This window comes from Cnephaeus nilssonii, assembly GCF_951640355.1.
Source record: "Cnephaeus nilssonii genome assembly, chromosome: X".
Lineage (NCBI taxonomy): Eukaryota > Metazoa > Chordata > Mammalia > Chiroptera > Vespertilionidae > Cnephaeus > Cnephaeus nilssonii.
Genome location: NC_137071.1, coordinates 110,413,685 through 110,433,079, shown reverse-complemented (window position 1 = coordinate 110,433,079; position 19,395 = coordinate 110,413,685). Strand labels below are relative to the sequence as shown.

Below are 19,395 nucleotides of genomic sequence, written 5' to 3'. Positions count from 1 at the left end.
CCCCCCCGCCAAAAAAAAAACAAAAAACTCTGAGAAGTCACTCAACTCAAGCTGTCAGGTTTGAGTTTCCCTTCGGGTGCATGAGAGACTGGTGCCTGGCAGGGCAGAGGAAGCACTGGCAAACCAGGGTCCCTGCTTGAGCTCCACCCCTCCCTCTCCCCACCACCCCCACCAGATCCTGTATGTGACCCGGTCTCCTGTGGCCCGAGAAGCCTCCCAGGGCCATTTATGCTTGGAAGGTCTGTCTCCCCCACCCAGAGTGCCCAAGGCCCACATTCCGCAGCTCCAGGCCTCCCACAGGCCAGGCCGGCTGTCTGTCCCCAGAAAGCTTTCTCAAACTAATCAAATGAAAGGCTATCACTTTCACCTAATCCCACTTTGTCTAAACACGAAACTTCTGAACAACTCCTGTGTCTGTTCCCTCTCCCCGCCAAGGGCCTGAGGCCTTCCCACCGACGTGGGCCTTCAGGTTTGCTCATCCCTTTGGCTTCTCTTCATGTTTGCGAGCTCAATGCCCCTTATCTCAGCCTGTGGAACCTCTGTGTGCCTTCCTTACCTCCCCCATTAGTCAGTGGCTTCCTTGAAGGCAGGGACAACTGTGTTGATCATTGATGACACTTTAGCAACCTTGCACTGTGCTTGGCATGGAGCAGACACTCAATTCCTGTTTGTGGAATGAACGTATGAATGAATGAATGAATGAATGAATGGTACTGGTCATTCCGTACAAGTGAGCTATGTTTTCTAGGCAATAAAATATATCTATTTGTACACCGGGTGTGGTGTGAGTGTCATATCCTCTGGCTTATATAAAAATGAGAGGAATGTGTGCACTCTATGTGTACAATATCTGTATATTTTTGCATTGTAATTTACAACAAGAGTTGGCTGCATGTGTGCAAACATGGTAGATATGTATGTGTGCAGGGCATGCCCATGTGTCCTAATTATGGGGACACGTGGGTGAGAGCCTCTGTGTGTCAAAGGCCATCAGGGCAGCAAGCTCAGTCATTAGTTGTCCCCCAGCTCATGGTGGCTCAAAGAGGCTGTGGTGAAGAGGGGTGTGGGCTGCTACCACCACTACCCCCTATGCTTTCCAGGGAGAGAATATCTGCAGAATATGTATGTGGCCCATGGGTTCCTGGGGTGAGCCCCCCAAGGTCCACTCCGCTAGGGTGGAGGTGGGAGAGGGGAAGGCAGTACAAGGAGGGGAGGTTTGAAAGAAAAGAAAGAGACTAATCCAGTTGTCTTCCTTGTGTCCAGATGTATAAGTCTCTAAATGAAGGACTTGGTTGGTACAGATCCTGCTGGCCCAGGCCTGTGAGTATTGGGAGGCTGCACACATCACCCACAGCTCATACTGGTGTCTCCTTCTGCCTGAGCTCCAGCCTGAAGCTAAGGTGAAGGGTGTAGGGGGCAAGTAGCTGCCCCATCTGTCCTACTCTGTTGGCCGAGGCTTAGATCACTCTCCCCCCACCCCCACTACCATGGAACCTTCCAGTCCAGAAACTTTCATTTCTCTCCCCTTAGATGTTTGAGGATTTGAAAGTGAGAGGTGGAGAGGGGCTCATTTGCATGCTCACTCACTCTCCCCGGCGGAGGACTGAACTGAACCGCCTCCCCAAGTCCCTCAAAATAACCTCCCTCTCCCAGGAACCTGAAACCAAAGAAGCCACCATCACAGAAGGCCCGCCCTGCTGGAGACCAGAGAGGCCCACACCAGGGGCTCCCCTCACCAGGGTCCTCAGAGAGGCACTGAGACACTGAGATGCAGATTCAATGGACCAGAGCCCTGGGCACTGTCTTGCCAGCGAGTAGGGGGCTGGGGGGGGGGGGCGTGCACATAGGCACTGAACTCAAGGAATTGAGGCACCTGGGAACCCTTAGTAACCGGTGGTGAATTCCCATCACTGTTTCAGTCAATTCAGCTCCCAGGGTGTTAAGAGCTCCACCCCCTTGACTCCCTTGGAGGCCACTGCAGGATCCCTGGCTCCCAGGGCCAGTCCTACTTAGGCTAAAAGCAAAGCCTCTGTGAGAGACTATGGCCCTGGGCACTGCGTGGGTGTGTGTGAGCCACAGGAGGGAGGGCGCCCAAGGCCCAGGCCTGCAAATGCACACCTCTGGCTCTCTGTGGTTCGGACTGCATTTCAAAACCAAAATAGCAAAATAGAAGTGGTTTGGGCCGCTCCTGCGTCACCACAACTGTGCGGTGTTACAGACGTAAAGACCCTTTCTGGGCTTGTCACTGGGACACGTCAAGCAGTGCTCAGCACCCACCCATCTGGGCCTCCTCTACAGGAAACGGCCCCTGTGTGAAAGCCACGTCCACAGTCTCCGTGGAGTGAGTTTAAATCTACACCCGTTCAGCTGAGCCAATGGCTCTCACCGAACTGCTAGTAACACCCGTGGCATTTTCACACACGCCAGGAAACATGGGGGCCAGATGGTCAGCTGGGCCACAAAGCAGACTTCTCCTCCAGTTCCTTGTCCCCTCTGAGCCAGCTCTCACTCCTAAAATACCCGGTCCTCCATGAAACCTTTCTGGAATTCTCTGGAAAGGAAGTGACAATTTCCTTCATGCCATTTCCCACTGCCTCAGCACTCCTCCCCCACAACCACAAACAAAATGGAAACTACCCCAGGAACAGCTGTACCCTCCACTGAAAAACAGCACCCTCCCAATAGTCATCCAGCAGCAAATTTGCATGCTGTATCACATGACTAGTGGCACATATTTAAGAGGCAGAGGGCCAGAGTCAGGGATCCAATCTCTAGCCATGGATGGAGCAGAGGGAACCCTTCCATGGGGTTCCCACTCAGCCTTGACTCACATCGCCAGCTGAACTCTCCTTGAGCAAATGCCCGGCGAAGGGGCCTGAGCCACAGCTATTTTGTCAGCTCCTTCTCCTCTCTTCCTTTCTTTCCACCACCCCCTCCATTTGAGATGAAATCAGAAAGAGGGAGAGAAAAAAAATAAATGTTTTGCAAGCTCTGTTGGTTGGGGTTTCTCTGTGCTTATTTATAAGAAACCCAGTTTCCTTCCTTGACCCTCGGTCACTGCCTGCTTCCAGCGTAGGGCTTGTCACAACTCTGGTGGTGAGGCAGACCCGACGCCCTTCTCCAGCTGCTCTGCTCTCAGCCCTTTCTCAGCTCCAGTTTTGTCCCTACCTTCCCAGGCCCTAAGCTGTCCCAGTGGAGGAGCAGTTAGGGCTGAAGGAGATAGCAGACCACAGGTAGAGAGATGTCCCCTCATCTTTCTCCAGGACATCCAGCAGCCCACCCACACTATGTGGTGTACGCTGCCCAGGTCTAGGAGGAGCACGGAAGCCTTCTCCTGGCTGCATCCCCACCCCCCCAAATGTGTGACACTGGAAAAGTCAGCCATCTTTCTGTGGTATCTTGTCATCCTTAGAGTGGGTAAGGGCTGAAGGTAATTCAGGCTTAGCAGATGCTTGCCAGGAAGTCTCGGGTGAATGAAGATGGTGGTGGGAAAGCACTTCGAAAATTAAAAAAAAACACTCATCCGGGATGATGAGTTTCAGGTGACCGTCAGAGAGTAAGGGGGAACTGGGCACCCCATGAAGCCCCCCAGAAGTCCCCCCATTGGCTCCAGAACATAGACAGGATGGGGGTGGAGGCTTCTAGCTGTTGGTGTGGAAGGGGCTGGCTCTTCGCCTGCATTGGGGGCCCCACAGGGAGGGGCAGGCTGCTGTGGTTGGAGGAATGCTCCAAGTCCCTCGTCCTTACCACCTTCACCCCACCCCAGCCCTTTGGGTTGTGGTTATGTGGCAAGAAGAGCACAGAAGCCCAACAGGGGAGGAGGGGCCTGGGGAGGGTGACTGACAAAGGGAACCTATTTCCCCAGCTGCCCTGACTGCCAGGGGCTTTGCGTGAGACAGCCCAAAGAGCACCCCCTGGAGGTGCCTGCGGCCACCACATCCTCCTCCCCAGTGCTCCAGGGACAGGGAGGAGGCAGAAGGGCACTAAACTTTTCTGTGAAGGACAAGCTAGTGACAGGGAAAGCACACTGCAGGAAAGGAGGCAAAGCCATGTCCGGGGCAGCTACTGAACCCCAGTATGGGGAACCCCAGAAGTCCCAGCAGATCCTAAAGGCATGGGAATTTCAGCAAAACCGTCCAGCTTTGCCTTGGGGTTTAGGCAGATCCACTTCCTCTCCTGTCAAATGGGGACGCCTACCCAGCTCAAGGCATGGTCGTAAAAGGCAGTGAGTTACTGTAGGTGAAAACTCTCTGTTATGCCCCAAACATGTTTTTCAATTTCCTGGCCTGATTTGTGTCTTTTTGGCCATGGTCACTCATTAAGTAGTCAGCATGTCTTTACCTAGAAGGACAGGAAGACAGGGAAATGGCAAATGGTGGGATGAAATGAAAACAGAGGGAAGATATAACCAACAACCATCAAACTTATGGCAGAGAGAGGAAACCAGCTTGACTATGGGTAGGAAGGACTGGCTGGGGAGTCAGGGAAATGAGCTGAAGAAGTGCACAGGCCCAAGGTCCACCAGGCAGCAGAATGTGAAAATATGGAAAGCAACTGGGAGTTACGGTGGATTCTTGAGCGAGGGAGGGGCACAAAGCAAGCAGTTCTTTAAGAAGATTGGTTTGGCTTGATGTCTGAGTGGAGGGGATGGAAGGAGATCAGGTGAGGCAGCTGGAATCCAGGAGGGGAATCTCAGAGCCGGCCCAAGGAGAAACATGTCAAAGTATGTGGTAATACAGTAGTTGAATCAACTCCAAGGCGTATAATCTGTTTTTACTGTAAGAATTTTGAGATATGAAGTGACTGAGCCAGGAAATATGGCAAGAAGATGAGTTCAGCTTAGATGTTTTGAAGTTGGGATTATCTCAAAAAACCCAGGATTAAAGGTGGAAAACAGAGGACCCAGGGAGTCATTTTGCTAAACACACACACACACACACACACACACACACACACACACACGCATGCACGCACGCACGCACACTGCAAGAGGGGCCTCAACAGGAATTCAGTGGCCAAAGGAGCAGGTCTGGCCTGGTGAGGCTGGCAATCTGGACAGAACACTATGGGAGCAAGCTGCATGCGCTGAATGAAAAGAGGGCTTCGAATGGCACACGCCTCGCATCCCCCACCTCAGCCCCAGTAAAGCTGGCTTTCTTCCTTGGGGACAGGGTGGGGAGGGAGGGAGAGAACAAAAACACTGACCAGAGACTAATTAAATCGGTTACTGGGTTTTTTAGAAACTGGGGTAATCTGTGACTCAGCAACACAGGACATTAAAGTGAGATAACTTTTATTGAAGGGACAGTGTTCTTTGTCAAGGCTCTTGCCAGCTCATGTCCTAGAAATTAAGGCGGAGGCTCCTTGCTCAGATCTGGGACTCCCCCAGGCAGGAGGGGCCAGGCTGGGTTCAAGTTTGCTGCTGGCTTCTGGGGCCCATCCAAATGTCCCCTCCACCCCTGGCCACATCCAGGGGGAAAATGCCAGAAAGGACGAGGTGGAAAGATGGCCTATTGCTGGGGGGAGCGGAGTCGGGGGGGGAGGTGATGGGCAGACAGGGAGGGCAGCCTCAGCTGTGATGTCACCATGAGCTCCCAGGGTGGCTCCTCCCCCCACCCCACACTGCTGAAAGCCTCTCCTTGACCCAGAGCCCCAGGATATCAAAGGTAAAAGGGACCTCAAAGATAATCGCATCTATCCCTCCTATCATCCAACCGTGGACACCAAGTTCTCGTGGACACCAAGTTCTCGAGGGAGAAGTGACTTGCTGAAGGTCACACAGCTAGTGGCTGTGACTTCCAGAAGACCTTTCTTCCTCCCCTCCTCATTGTCTCTCGGCATCCTCAATCAAGCCAACCCTTTCCTCTGGTGAGGACAAACAGCCGCCAATGACCCAGGGCTGGCAAATAACAATGAGGCCACGCATGTGCAGAACACATTGAACTTTCACAGAGACTTCCCCACCTCCATGCCTTTGTTCACACTGTCCCCTACGCCTGGTGTGTCCTTCCCCAATGTCTGTGGCTCCAGTTCCCACGCAGTGTTCAAGATTTGAAGCAAATGCCTTACCTGCTTCCCCCCCCCCCCACCTAGTACATTCTCTCCCCCTCCTGTTCCTCCTCCTAACACCTTAGCCTGACTTCTTAGATAAACTTAGGGGTCAAAAACTATGGTCTACATCCCAAATCCAGTCTGTTTTTGTATGGCCCATTAGCTAAGAATGGTTTTTTGCACTTTTTAAGATTGGGGGGAAAATCAAAAGAAGAATATTTCATGCCACATGAGAATTATACTGAAGCTCAAATTCCAGTGTCCACAAATAAAGTCTTTAAAAACTATATTTTATTGATTTCAGAGAGGAAGGGAGAGGAAGAGAGAGATAGAAACATTAATGAGAGAGAATCATTAATCAGCTGCCTCCTGCACGTCCCACACTGGGGATCGAGCCTGCATCCTGGGCATGTGCCCCAACTGGGAATCGATCCGTGACCTCCTGGTTCATAGGTCAACATTCGACCACTGAGCCACACAGGCTGGGCCACAAGTAAAGTTTTATTGGAACACAGCTATGCTCATTTTTTTTTAAGGGCCTGAATATTTTTTTTTAAATTTCTTTATTGTTTAAAGTATTACATAAATATTCTTTTCCCCCCCAATATGCTCATTTATTTACACATTGTCTGTGGCTGCTTTTGCATTATAAGTTAACTTGTTGTGGCAGAGTTTGTGTGGGCTACAAAGGCTAAAAATATTTACTACCTGGTCCTTCGAAGGAAAAGCTTGCTGAGTCCTGGACTAAAGGCTTTCACTCCCCTTCAGTGAATAGATTAATCAAGTTCACTTCTGAGAAGAATGTCACAGAGAGTTCAGAGGTGCCTGGAGAGGGGTGTGAAACTCCAAATACAAACTTGGCAACTTCTCGTCAGGAAAAAAGTCTTGGCCCTGCCAATGGTGTGACCTTGAGCAAGTCACTTCTGTTCTGTGGGCCTCTTGTTTCCTAAACTGCACAACGAGGTGATTGGACTGGATGGTCTCAGGTCCTTTCTAGAGTCAGCAATCTGTGGCATTTATAACTCACACAGTTTAGAGCAGGCACGGTCCTGATCATTTTGTCTCACAAGGAGAGCTTACAGAAGGTTCGCCTGCCCAGCTATGGTTTTCTGCTGCCAGTGTGGGCCTCCTGATTCCATACTCACCTGCCCTGCTCCACCCTTCCTTTTGGCTGACGAGTCTGCCCTTCTCTCAGAATTCCTCTCCCTTCAAAAGGAAGATGACCTCCTCTGAGAGAGCTCCCCTCCAATCTGGTGGGCCAAGAGCCTCCATTTTCTTTGTAGTGGTAGAGACTGGGAAAGGGCTCTCAGCTCTTCCCTGCCTCCCAGGGCCCACAGCGACAGGCGGGAACAGGCGGGAGGTCGGGCCAGCTCTCACCACACCCCTGCTCTGCCAGAGGAAACAGCCCCTCTCTGCCACTTCCTGTCCCAGGGGTTTCAGCAGTTTCCCCTTCAGGGCCCGCTGGCCCTCCCAGCCCCGCCCTTGCCCCACACAGGTCAGAGAGTACAGGGAGGGGAGGAGCCTTTAGGGAGAGTGGGGAGGATCCTGCACAGGAAGGCTGAGGAGACAGCTGTCTACACTAGAGGATGCCCCCCAGCAGCTCTTCGGCCAGCCTGTTTGGGCTGGGGAAGCGGGGACCTGGGAGGGAGTTGGGACTGTTTCCAAAACCCTCTCCTGATAGCAGGTGAGTAAAGGTGAGTCCATCACCTTGCCTAGCTATCACCTTGGGGACAGAGTGAGCCTGGCCTTAGAAGACTGGGTAAGAGACTAGACAGTGACTGCTGAGGTCTGTCCATCTGGGCTGATGACCAGCCCTGGGTAGCTTTGAATGGAAGGGCAGGGCAGGTAGAAGCAACAGCCTGAGGAAAGTAATCAGCAATGGGGGTTAATTTGGAGGAGCAGGTGACACTGAAATCAATATTACTTCATAAGTTTGCATAATTCTGCTCCTAGAATCAATGGACAGAGGCAACAACGGAGAACAAAGTATTATATATGGGTCAACACTTGTGGCATTGCCCGGCCAGCATGGCTCAGTGGTTGAGCGTCGACCTATGAACCAGGAGGCCAGGGTTCGATTCCCGGTCAGGGCACATGCCTGGGATGTGGGCTTGGTCCCTAGTGGGGGGCATGCAGGAGGCAGCTGATTGATGATTCTCTCATCATTGGTGTTTTTCTCTCTCCCTCCCTCTCCCTTCCTCTCTGAATTCAATAAAAAAAAATATTTTTAAAAAACACTTGTGACATTTTCTGGGTGATGGAACGGAAAGCTATTTATCACACTCTATAGCTGAGGCTGATTTGGTGTGATGGCTTCCACTTATAAATATCTCCCAGATGCCCTTGCAAGGTGGGGATCCTAGCAGTGGGGCCGTGTGCCTGTGAGGAACCCTGGGCAGGTGACTGGCTCTGCCAGGCCTTCCCAAGACATTGGGTCAGAGGAGCAGTAGCAGCTCAAGGCCCTGGACCTCTGCCCAGTTGCCAGTCCTCCTGTGGACAGGTTAGAAATCCATGATGATGGTTCTAGAAGCCTTGATGCCTGAGATGGGGGCCTAGTAGTGGGCATCATCTTGGTCCCCCTGTGGTAATATTGTTCCATGAGCTTCAAGTAGTGAGAGAAGCTAAGGGGACCCCCCCCCCTAGAAATGATGGTTCTGGGTGGGCCAACAAAAAATATAGATGGGAAGATGGTCTTGATACCTCTCTGAGAGGTCATCCTCTTGTGCCTTTAGCCAAGAGCCCTGCCCAGCCAGGCCTCCTGTCAAAACAGCAGAATCCCACTTTCCCTTTCCCTACTCCCTCCACAATCCCTCAGGGCAAATAGGACCCAGTGCCCCACTGATAGGGCTCTATAGCCTCCAAGAGGAGTGTCTGCTCCACACAATCCTGTTTCTCTACCCCTGGAAGTTGTAGTAAATACTGCTTCACAGCTAGTATTCAGGAAGTCAAGGAAGCCTCAGAGATAACATCTGGATGCGCACCTTGGTTCCTGCCAACTCCTCCCAACATCTGCAGTGCAAACCAAAGGCCAAGATTTGGTTACAAGCCCAACTCAGTTGGTGGCACGTGTTTGCAAAGCACCTCTAGCTCAGATGGAACCTCACCCTGTGTACTGAAAGGTTACCGGTTTGATTCCGGGTCACGGCATGGGTCATGGCACAGGTCATGGCAAGTACCTGGGTTGCAGATTCAATCCCTAGTCGGGGCATGTGTGGAAGGCAACCAATTGATATTTCTTTCTAACTTCTCTCTCTCTCTCCACCCTCCTCTCTCTAAGCATGGCCTCAGGTGAGGATTGAAAAAATAATAATAAATAAAGTTTAAGAGAAAAAAGAGAAAGAAAGCACATCTAGACGAGGTGGAGGGGGTGGAAGCACTTGAGATCAGTGCCAACTCAAGAAGGCAAGTGCTTTCAAGGTTGGCACCCATTGAGCTAGTGCTGAGCCAGGGATGGCAGGTATGGCCACTGTGGCCTCTGCCATAGGCCCGTTGAGGGAGGGACGGAGGGGCAAGCGTATGTACTTGTTTAAACATGAGCAAGATTTTCTTTTGCGCCTTCTGATATCACTTCAAGCTCTTCCCTCTGCTTCTGGAGAAGGGGGCCAAACAGTAAAAATTATAGGGTGACAGGGTGGAGCAGAGGGACTTACATTTATTGGGTACGAGCTGTGGGACTGGTGTCATGCCAGGCACTTTACTATGTGGGCTCTGTCCTTTAATTCTTACAACAAAGTAGTTGGTCAGTGGCAGAGCTGGGGTTTGAACCCAGGTTTATTTCCAAATATTTTGCTCTTTGAACTTTGTTTTCAGTGAAATATCTTTTGGTAATAATCCTGCCTTAATAGTTCTATTTAAGATACAGAAGTGAGGCTCAGAAAAGATTAGGTAAACATGATCAAGGTCACACTGTCCATTAAGAATGACGGCAGAATCCAGCCAACGTCGCTCAGTGGTTAAACGTCGACCTAGGAACCAGGAGGTCACAGTTCGATTCCCAGTCAGGGCATATACCGGGTTGCGGGCTTGATCCCCAGTGTGGGGTGTGCAGGAGGCAGCCAATCAATGATTCTCTTTTATAATTAATGTTTCCATCTCTCTCTCCCTTTCCCTTCTTCTCTGAAATCAATTTAAAAAAAGAAAATAAAAAGAACGGCGGCAGAACTCAAACCCAGGCCTATGTAACCGTCATCTCAAAGTCCATGCTTTTCTCACTGCCCCATGCTGGTGAGCATTTGTTCTGACCCATAGTTCAGGTGTTGCTCACAACACCCAACTTTGAAGGCTCAGAGTCCATATGATGTCCCTTGACAAAAGCTTCCCAAGCGATGTCCCATCCCCCTTGGGGCCTCAATCTCAACCAAAGCTCCATATGATAAGCAAATTCGAATTTCCTGGGCCAAGTCTGTACCCAAATGGTGACAAGTTGAGCCCCTGTGGCCCGCTGTGGAGGAAGGGTATTGTGGAGCAGGAGGCTTCCAGCTCTGGTATGAAGGAAACCGATGTGATTCCTATACCTCAAGGGCCTACTGTTTCCAGAGAGTTCCTGGCTCCAGAGTGGCCATGGCATAGTCCCTGCCCCATAAATATACACTTGCTTTCGGCTGACATATATGTAAGTCTGAGTTCTTATCTCAGGGTGTTGGTTCACCTGCTCATTCAAATATTTATGGAAATTCAGACCTGAGCACATCAAGGGCTTACCACTGGGTCCACTCTATTCTTCTCTATGGTGGGGTCTTTTCATATCTAAGTTCTTAGTAAGCTGGGTTAGCCCAGTGGTCGGCAAACTGCGGCTCACGAGCCACATGCGGCTCTTTGGCCCCTTGAGTGTGGCTCTTCCACAAAATATCTGTGCGATTGAAACGTACAGTGCGATTGAAACTTCGTGGCCCATGCGCAGAAGTCGGTTTTCGGCTCTCAAAAAAGGAATTTCAATTGTTGTACTGTTGATATTTGGCTCTGTTGACTAATGAGTTTGCCGACCACTGGGTTAGCCCATCTGCCTGAAGACTATGACTGGGGTTCCCCCACCCCATCAAAAAAACAACACACACCTCTATAGCAAACAGCTCTTCAAAACTGAGGCCCAGAGGTTGTAGGGAAATGGGGAGTGACTGCTAATGGGTATAGTTTCTTTATGGGGTGATAAAAATATTCTAAAATGGATTGTGGTGATGAATATACAACTCTGTGACTATACTAAAAGCCACTGAATCGTGTACTTTAATTGGGTGAATTATATGCTATTGAACTATATCTAATAAAGCTGTAATAAAAAACAAAGACAAAAAACAAGACCCAAAGAAGGGTAGCAGCTCACTCAAGGCCACACACAAGTTGACATGACGAAGCAGCTCAGGCCAGACTCCAGGTCTTCTGAATTATGTCTCTGGGGCTCTCTCCTCCTATGAGCCTTGCCATAACCCTACGCAAGGATAACTGCTGAGGTTTAGCAATTGTGCAAGGCAGGGCCAGCCCTATGCGTGAGGGTTGGCAGCAGGACCTAAAGCAACAGGGTAGGCAGTGGAAAATGCTCTAGGCTTTAACTAAGGTCTGCCAGGAGTGTGGCCAGGCCCCTCTCTGGATCCCAGTGTCCCCATGTGGAGAGTAAAGCAGATGAGTTTGGTGATCCCTTGCAAAAGGCTCTATCAGCTCTGAGATGCTAATTATAGAAGTACTGCAAGATGGAATAGAATGGCATGTCAGCTATATAGTTCTCGGAGGGCTGCAGGCAGCCCTGGACGCAATCAGATGTTCCAGTCAATGCTCCTCACTGCTTGTGATGACCAGAACCCTCCTGTGGCAGTCAAATTCTCTCAGACAATTCTACTGCTGCTTTTCTTTTTGTTGTTTTTTGTTAATCCCCACTTGAGGATATATTTTCCATTGATTTTTAGAGAGAGTGAAAGTGGGAGAAGAGAGAGAGAGAGAGAGAGAGAGAGAGAGAGTGAGAGAGAGAGAGATTGGTTGCATCCCTCACGTGCCCGAACCAGGGCTGGGGGTCAAACCTGCAACTCACTCATGGACATGCCCTGGAATCGAACCCCTGACCCTTCGGTGCATGGGCAGATGCTCTAACTATCCAGTTACACTGGCCAGGGCTCTACTGCTGCCTTTCTCCATGGGGGGTAGCTTAGTCCTGATTTCCTTGGAGCAGTACTAAGTGGGAGAATCACCTATAATAGAGACCCATTGATCTCATCCTTTAGAGACGTCAGGAACCAAGTTCTTGGCCAGGAGCCCAGGCAGCCCCACCTTGTGCTGAGCTTGCCTCTGCAGTGGAGGGAGTGATCGCTGATGGCCACTGGTCTAGCCCCCACTGGACAGGATGTTTCCACATCAAGCCCCACTTCCTGCGGCTAGGCCGGGCCTCCGGTTCCCTCCTTCTCCTGCCATCTGGTCGCCTGCCCTCTGCCCCCTCCCCTCGCTGGGTGTTTACAGCCTGCCTTATCAGCCTGGGGAATCTGGGCCTCACCCTGCCGGCTGCCCCGCCCAGCCAGCCTGCCCAGGGCACTACCTGCTGTGGTTTCGTCACTACAGGCACTGTAATCTGGAGAGGCCCCCTCCTGTACAGGCAGGGGGGTGGGGTGAATGAAGGCTCACTACTGAAACCTGAAAGTTCATAGTGCTTTATGTACCTTGCCACCCAAGCTGGAGGACAGCATGCTTTGTTCTTTCTATATTGTCTCTGTCTGTAGGCTATTGGGACAAGAATGAGGTGTTTAGGCTGCTGGGGAGGCTCTCTGGCCTGGAGTGCTTCCTTGGCTCTTTTGTTTTCAGCCACTAAGAGGTGAGGGGGAGGGCAGCACTAGGCTGGAAGGCTAAACGTGGAGTGGAATGAGGGGCTGCAGGCTGAGTGTGCCGGGGGAGGAAAAGCTGGGGAGTTCTTGGGCATGGCCTCCACCAATCCATGCCCAGTCTTCAGAACCTCATGGGACCCACGCTGTCTCCATTCCACCCAGGGATCTGCACAGCCACCCAAAGGCTGAGGCCAGAGCTAACTACTGAGCGAGTTCAACAACTTTCTCCCAGAACACAAGGCTTAGATTTGAACCAAGGAGGGGGAGGAGACTGGGGACAGTAGGCAAATGAACATGCTGCAGGTGATGGATTTCCCTTCCAGCACTTGGGCTAAGATCCTGATAGTTCAAGTTCTGACCTGTCCACACGCAGGTCCCATAGGGACAGGGCCTGCCTGCTAAAGCTGACAGGCCCCATCGCAGGAATCAAAGCCACTGCCCAATCCAGGCTCATCTTCCAGGGGCTTTCATTTTGTTCACTGATAAATCAATTAAAATACATTTAGGCAGTAGATTGCAGCTTTCACACTTAAGATAAAATGTCCTACTTCAGAGAAATTTGATGAGACTGTGTCCTTCGAGTTGTAAAGCGTACAATTCAATAGTTTGGGGCCCTTGGGTAGGAAAGTTTGGAAAAAGTCTGCTCAGACAATTTTGCCATTAATGGGCTATGTAACCACAGGCATGCTATGTCACATGGCTCTCACAGCCTTGGGTTCCCCTCCTCCCTCTCCACTATAGATCTCATGCACCCAGAGCTCCTTTCAAGCTTACTGACCCTAGTTGCAATCAGGGCTTCCACAGGTCTCCATCTCATCTCCCCAGGAATGACTTTCCCACCGCTCAGATATATAAACCACTTAATGTTCATGTGTTAATGGGTTAATGTGTCACCTCTCTCCTTAACACAATTTCATTTGAAAAGGCCATCTGGAGTTGCCTTGCTTTAGCCTAAGGAGTGGCTCCCGGGCAACAGTGGAGCAGACCTGTGGACAGTGAGTCAGGGATGTCTCTCAATGGCTCTGCCTCTGGTGCAGAAAGCCCACTTGCTTGGGTGTGAGGAAGATTAAGTTGCAGTCATGGCCCTGCCCCTCCCTAGCTCCTCCCTCAGCCTTTGAGCTGGCGCCAACTCCTACTCCAGGGCACACATTTAGATCTATGGCTGTGGCCACACCAGGCAGAGCTTTAGAGTCCAAACTCATCTGCTTGGTTTCCAAAGGTCTTTCACAGTCTGACCCCACCCTACCTACTCAGCCTTGTTTCCCATGATTTCCCAACTCAAGCCTGGGCTTCAAGCCCAGTGGTCTCCTCATGGTCCCCTGAGGGAACATTCCAGGCTCATTCACAGAGTTTCTCAGGCCTGCCATGCCCTTGCTGCTCTGTTTTGCTTAATCAAATAGTGCCCATCCAGCAAGGTCCCAACCAAGTTCCCCAAACCAATGGAACTGATCACACCCTGATAACTAGAGTCCACACCCATGGAGCCCCATTCTCTAAACCCCCATAGCCCTTAAATCCCACCACAAAATCCCTTAATCCCACAGGTTTTGAATTGCTCTTTAATTCTTGTGTATGTCTTTTTTCCCCAACAGGCAGTAAAATCCGTGGGATTAAAGCCTATCTCATCTTCTGACTCTAACACAGGTCTGGACATTCACGAATTAAGTCCATGTAAATTCTTAGGCTAAGTAAGATCTCTAGAAAACAGACTCTAGGTTCTGATAGATACAGTCTGGGGATAGGAATAGAGTTAGGGGGCAATGGTCTCCAGGCCTGTTAGGGAAAACACATACCAGCTAGAGTAATTTATTCCTAGCAGCATTGAGAAGGCAGTTAATGATCAATCAGGTCATCATTAAAGCATGATCCTTTTGTATAAAACCATTGTTTCAACCCCAGGGATATTGGGTGCTGGTCTGATCACTAGACCCTTGGGATAGACTTCATAATGCCGGATCCATTTTAAGAGCTAATATGATTCAAGAGAATGGGGTGTGAGGATAACTATATGAGGGCAACCTTTTTAAAAAAGAGGCCTTTTGTCTTCTAGACAGATAAGGTTGAAAGGAACTGGCATCTGTAAAATGATGTATGGAGCAGATAATCATGGACTGTTCACCAAAAATGGGTTGTTCTTCTACTCTGTTGGTGGGATTGTAAATTAGTGCAGCCACTATGGAAAACAGTATGGACATTCCTCAAAAAATTAAAAATAGAGCTGCCATAGGACCCAGCAATTCCACTTCTGGGTATTTATGCAAAGAAAACAAAAAAACTAATTTGAAATATCTATTCATTAGAGTTTTACTAGTAATAGTAATAGCCAAGATATGGAAGCAACCCAGACGTCTACCAATAGATGAATGGTAACACACACACACACACACACACACACACACACACACACACACAGAGTGGAATATTATTCAGCAATAAAAAAGAATGAAATCTTGCTATTTGCGACAACATGGGTGGACCTAGAAGATATAGTAAGTGAAAAAAGGCAGACAAATACTGTATAGTTTCACTTATATGTGGAATTTAAAAAAAACTCAACAAATTGATATAACAGAAACAGACCCATAGATATAAAGAACAAGCCAAAGGGGGAGGGGGGGAGAGAGAGTAAGGAAATGGGAATAAGACATAAATAATTTTAAAAATTAAAAAATAAAAGGGTGTCTGGAGCAAGATATATAACTATAATTTAGAACACATCCAATCAGTTATTTACAGATATAATATTCAGATATTTACAAAGGGCCATATATATAAAAAATGGGTTGTAAGTGAAAGGCAAATAAATAGTCCTATTTTTCAAATGCATAGTAAAGTTAAGGAACTTTTTTAGCTGAAGCATGCTAATGAAAAGATTAAGGATCTTCTAAAATGACAGTAACATCAGGTTCATCCATGATTATAAAATAAGATCACAAAAGCACAGCCAAGTGTATCTGTTGCAGTTATTAATGTAAACAGGATAAATTCAAGTATAAAAAAGAGATATTGACAATCTAATTCTCAAATTCATATGAAATTTTAAATGACTTTAAATAGGCAAAAACATCTTTGAAAAAGAACAGAATAGAAGGGCAAATGCTACCTGATTATAAGAATGACTATAAAGCTATAGTAATCAAAACAATTGTTATTGGTATAAAGATAAACAAATAGATCAATCAATGAAACAGAATATAGAGCCCTAGCCAGTTTGGCTAAGTTGATAAAACATTGGCCCGCAGACTGAAGGGTCCCAGGTTTGATTCCAGTCAAGGGCATGTACCAGGTTGTAGGCTCAATCCCTGGCCCTGGTCTGGGCGCATGCGGGAGGCAACCAATCGATGTATCTCTCTCACATCTATGTTTCTCTCTCTCTCCCCCTCCCTTTCACTCTCTCTAGAAATCAATGGAAAAATATCCTTGGATGAGAATTAACAACAACAACAAAAGAAACAGAATATAGAGTCCAGAAATAAGTCCACATATATAAGGACAACTGCAGCAGAATAATGATAGTGTTTTCAAGAAATGGTACTGGAAAAACTGGATATCTATATGTAAAAAAAAAAAATGAATTTGGATCCACACTTTTCACTATACAGAAAAATTAACTTGAAATGGATCAAAGACCAAAATATAAAGTCTAAAATTATAAAACTTCTCAAAGAAAACGTTAGGCAAAATATTCATCCACCAAAACACTATTAGAACTGATAGATGAATTCAGCAAAGTAGCAGGATACAAAATTAATATTCATGAATTGGTTGCATTTTTATACACCAATAACAAATGATCTAAAACAAAAATTAAGAAAACAATCATATTTAAAATTGCATCAAAGAAATAAAATACCTGGGAATAAATTTAACCAAGAAAGTAAAAGAACTACCCTCGGAAAAATTTAAAGCACTGAAGAAAGTGAAGAAGATATAAATAAATAAATGGAAGCATATACTGTGTTCATATATAGGAAGAATAAACATAATTAAAATGTCCATACTACCCAAAGCATCTAAAGATTTAGTGCAAACCCTATCAAAATACCAATGGCATTTTTAAAAAAAAACTAGAACAAGTAATTATAAAATTTATGGAACCAGCCCTAGATGGTTTGACTTAGTGGATAGAGCATCAGCCTGTGGATTGAAGGGTCCCGGGTTCGATTCTGGTCAAGGGAGTATGCCTGGGTTGTGGGCTCTATCCCCAGTAGGGGGCGTGCAGGAGGCAGCCTATCAATGATTCTCATCATTGATGTTTCTATCTCTTTTCCCCTCTCCCTTCCTCTCTGAAATCAATATATACTAGAGGCCCAATGCACGAAATTCATGCAAGGGGCTTGGCCCTCGCAGCCTTGGCTGCTGCCACCCTCCGGGGGCAATTGATCATAGAGCCCCCCCACCCCCATAGATTGCCCCACAGAGGGTGGTGGCAGCCTGGCTGCCTCAGCCCTGACAGTGCCCGGGCTGCCTCAGAGCCCCTCGGCCCTGCCCCCTGCCCACTGGTCATTTCAGAAGGTCCAGAAGGTCATTTTGCCGTCTGGTCTAATTAGCATATTAGCTCTTTATTATATAGGATATATATATAATAAAATTTATGGAACCACAAAAGACCCTGAAAGCCATAGCAATCTTGAGAAAGAAGAAAAAAATTGGAGGTATTACACTATCTGATGTCAAACTATACTACAAAACTATAATAATCAAAACAGCGTGGTACTGGAATAAAAAATAGATGCATACAATAGAGAGCCCAGAAATAAAATCATGTCTTTATGGTCAATTAATATTTGAGGAAGGAGGCTAGAATATACAATGAGGTAGAGACATCTGGTCAATAAATGGTGTTAGAAAAACTGGACACCCTGACTGGTTTGGCTCAGTGAATAGAGCATTGGCCTGCGGATTGAAAGGTCCCAGGTTCGATTCCGGTCAAGGGCATGTACCTTGGTTGCGGCACATCCCCAGTAGGGGGTGTGCAGGAGGCAGCTGATTGATGTTTCCTTCATTGATGTTTTAACTCTCTATCCCTCTCCCTTCCTCTCTGTAAAAAAAAGAAAGAAAGAAAGAAAGAAAGAAAGAAAGAAAGAAAGAAAGAAAGAAAGAAAGAAAGAAAGAAAGAAAGAAAGAAAAAAAGAAAGAAAAACTGGACAGATACATGCAAAAAAATGAAACTAGATCATCTTCTTGCACCATGTACAAGAATAAAATCAACATGGATTAAAGATCTAAATGTAGCCGAAACCGGTTTGGCTCAGTGGATAGAGCATCAGCCTGCGGACTCAAGGGTCCCAGGTTCGATTCCAGTCAAGGGCATGTGCCTTGGTTGTGGGCACATCCCCAGTGGGGGGGTGGGGAGTGCAAGAGGCAGCTGATCGATGTTTCTAACTCTCTATCCCTCTCTCTTCCTCTCTGTAAAAAATCAATAAAATATATTTTAAAAAAAAGATCTAAATGTAAAACTTGATACCATAAAAATCCTAGAAGAAAACATAGGCAGTAAAATCTCTGACATTTCTCGTAGCAATATTTTTTTATGTATTGCCTTGGACAAGGGAAACAAAAGAAAAACAAATGGTACTACATCAAACTAAAATTTTTTGCACAGCAAAGGAACCATCAACAAAATGAAAAGACAACCTACTGAACAGGAGAAAATATTCACCAATGATATATGCAATAAGAGGTTAATATCCAAAAATTTTAAAGAACACATACAAACTTAACACCAAGAAAACAAATGATCCACTTAAAAAATAGGCAGAGGATCTGAATACACATTTTTTTCATAGAGAACATACAGATGGCCAATAGACATATGAAAAGAAGCTAACATCACTAATCATCAGAGAAATGCAAATTAAAACCACAATGAGATATCACCTCACACATATTTTTTATATATTTTTTTATTGATTTCAGAGAGGAAGGGAGAGAGAGAGATAGAAACATCAATGATGAGACAGAACCATCGATTGGCTGCTTCCTGCACGCCTCCCACTGTATAGAGCATCGGCCTGCGGATTGAAAGGTCCCAGGTTCGATTCCGGTCAAGGGCTCGCAACCTGGACATGTGCCCTTGACTGGAATCGAACCCAGGACCCTTCAGTCCGCAGACCGATGCTCTATCCACTGAACCAAACCAGCCAGGGCTAAAAATATATTTTTTAAAAAAGTAGTGGTATATGCCCTGGCCAGTGAGGCTCAGTTGGTTGGGAGTTGTCCCATGCACTGACAGGTTGCTGGTTCAATTCCTGGTCAGGGCATATACCTAAGTTGTGGGCTCGATCCCCAGCAGGGGGCATGCAGGAGGCAGCCAAAGGATGTTGTGCTCTCACAATGATGTTTCTCTGTTCTCCCTTCCTCTCTCTCTAAAAATAAACTTTTTTAAAAGTGCTGGTATATATATATAAAATGGAATATTATTCAGCCCTAAAAAAGAATGACATCTTACCATTTGGGGCAGCATAGATGGACCTAGAGGCTATTATGCTAAATGAAATAAGACAGAAACAGACAAATATAATTTCACTTATATGCGGAATCT

General features: G+C 47.5%; 1 protein-coding gene across 4 annotated transcripts in view; it reads right to left on the bottom strand.

The window, feature by feature from the left end:
• The window catches only part of ELF4 (E74 like ETS transcription factor 4), a 45,874-nt gene that overhangs the window by 15,605 nt on the left and 10,874 nt on the right, over positions 1–19,395 (bottom strand). For 2 of the 4 annotated variants that reach the window (XM_079765258.1, XM_079765259.1), the window contains exon 2: positions 557–664. The exons of the other annotated variants lie outside the window; for them this stretch is intronic. The gene's annotated coding sequence lies outside the window, so the exon portion shown is untranslated. The remainder of the gene's footprint in view (positions 1–556; positions 665–19,395) is intronic. 4 annotated transcript variants of the gene reach the window in all.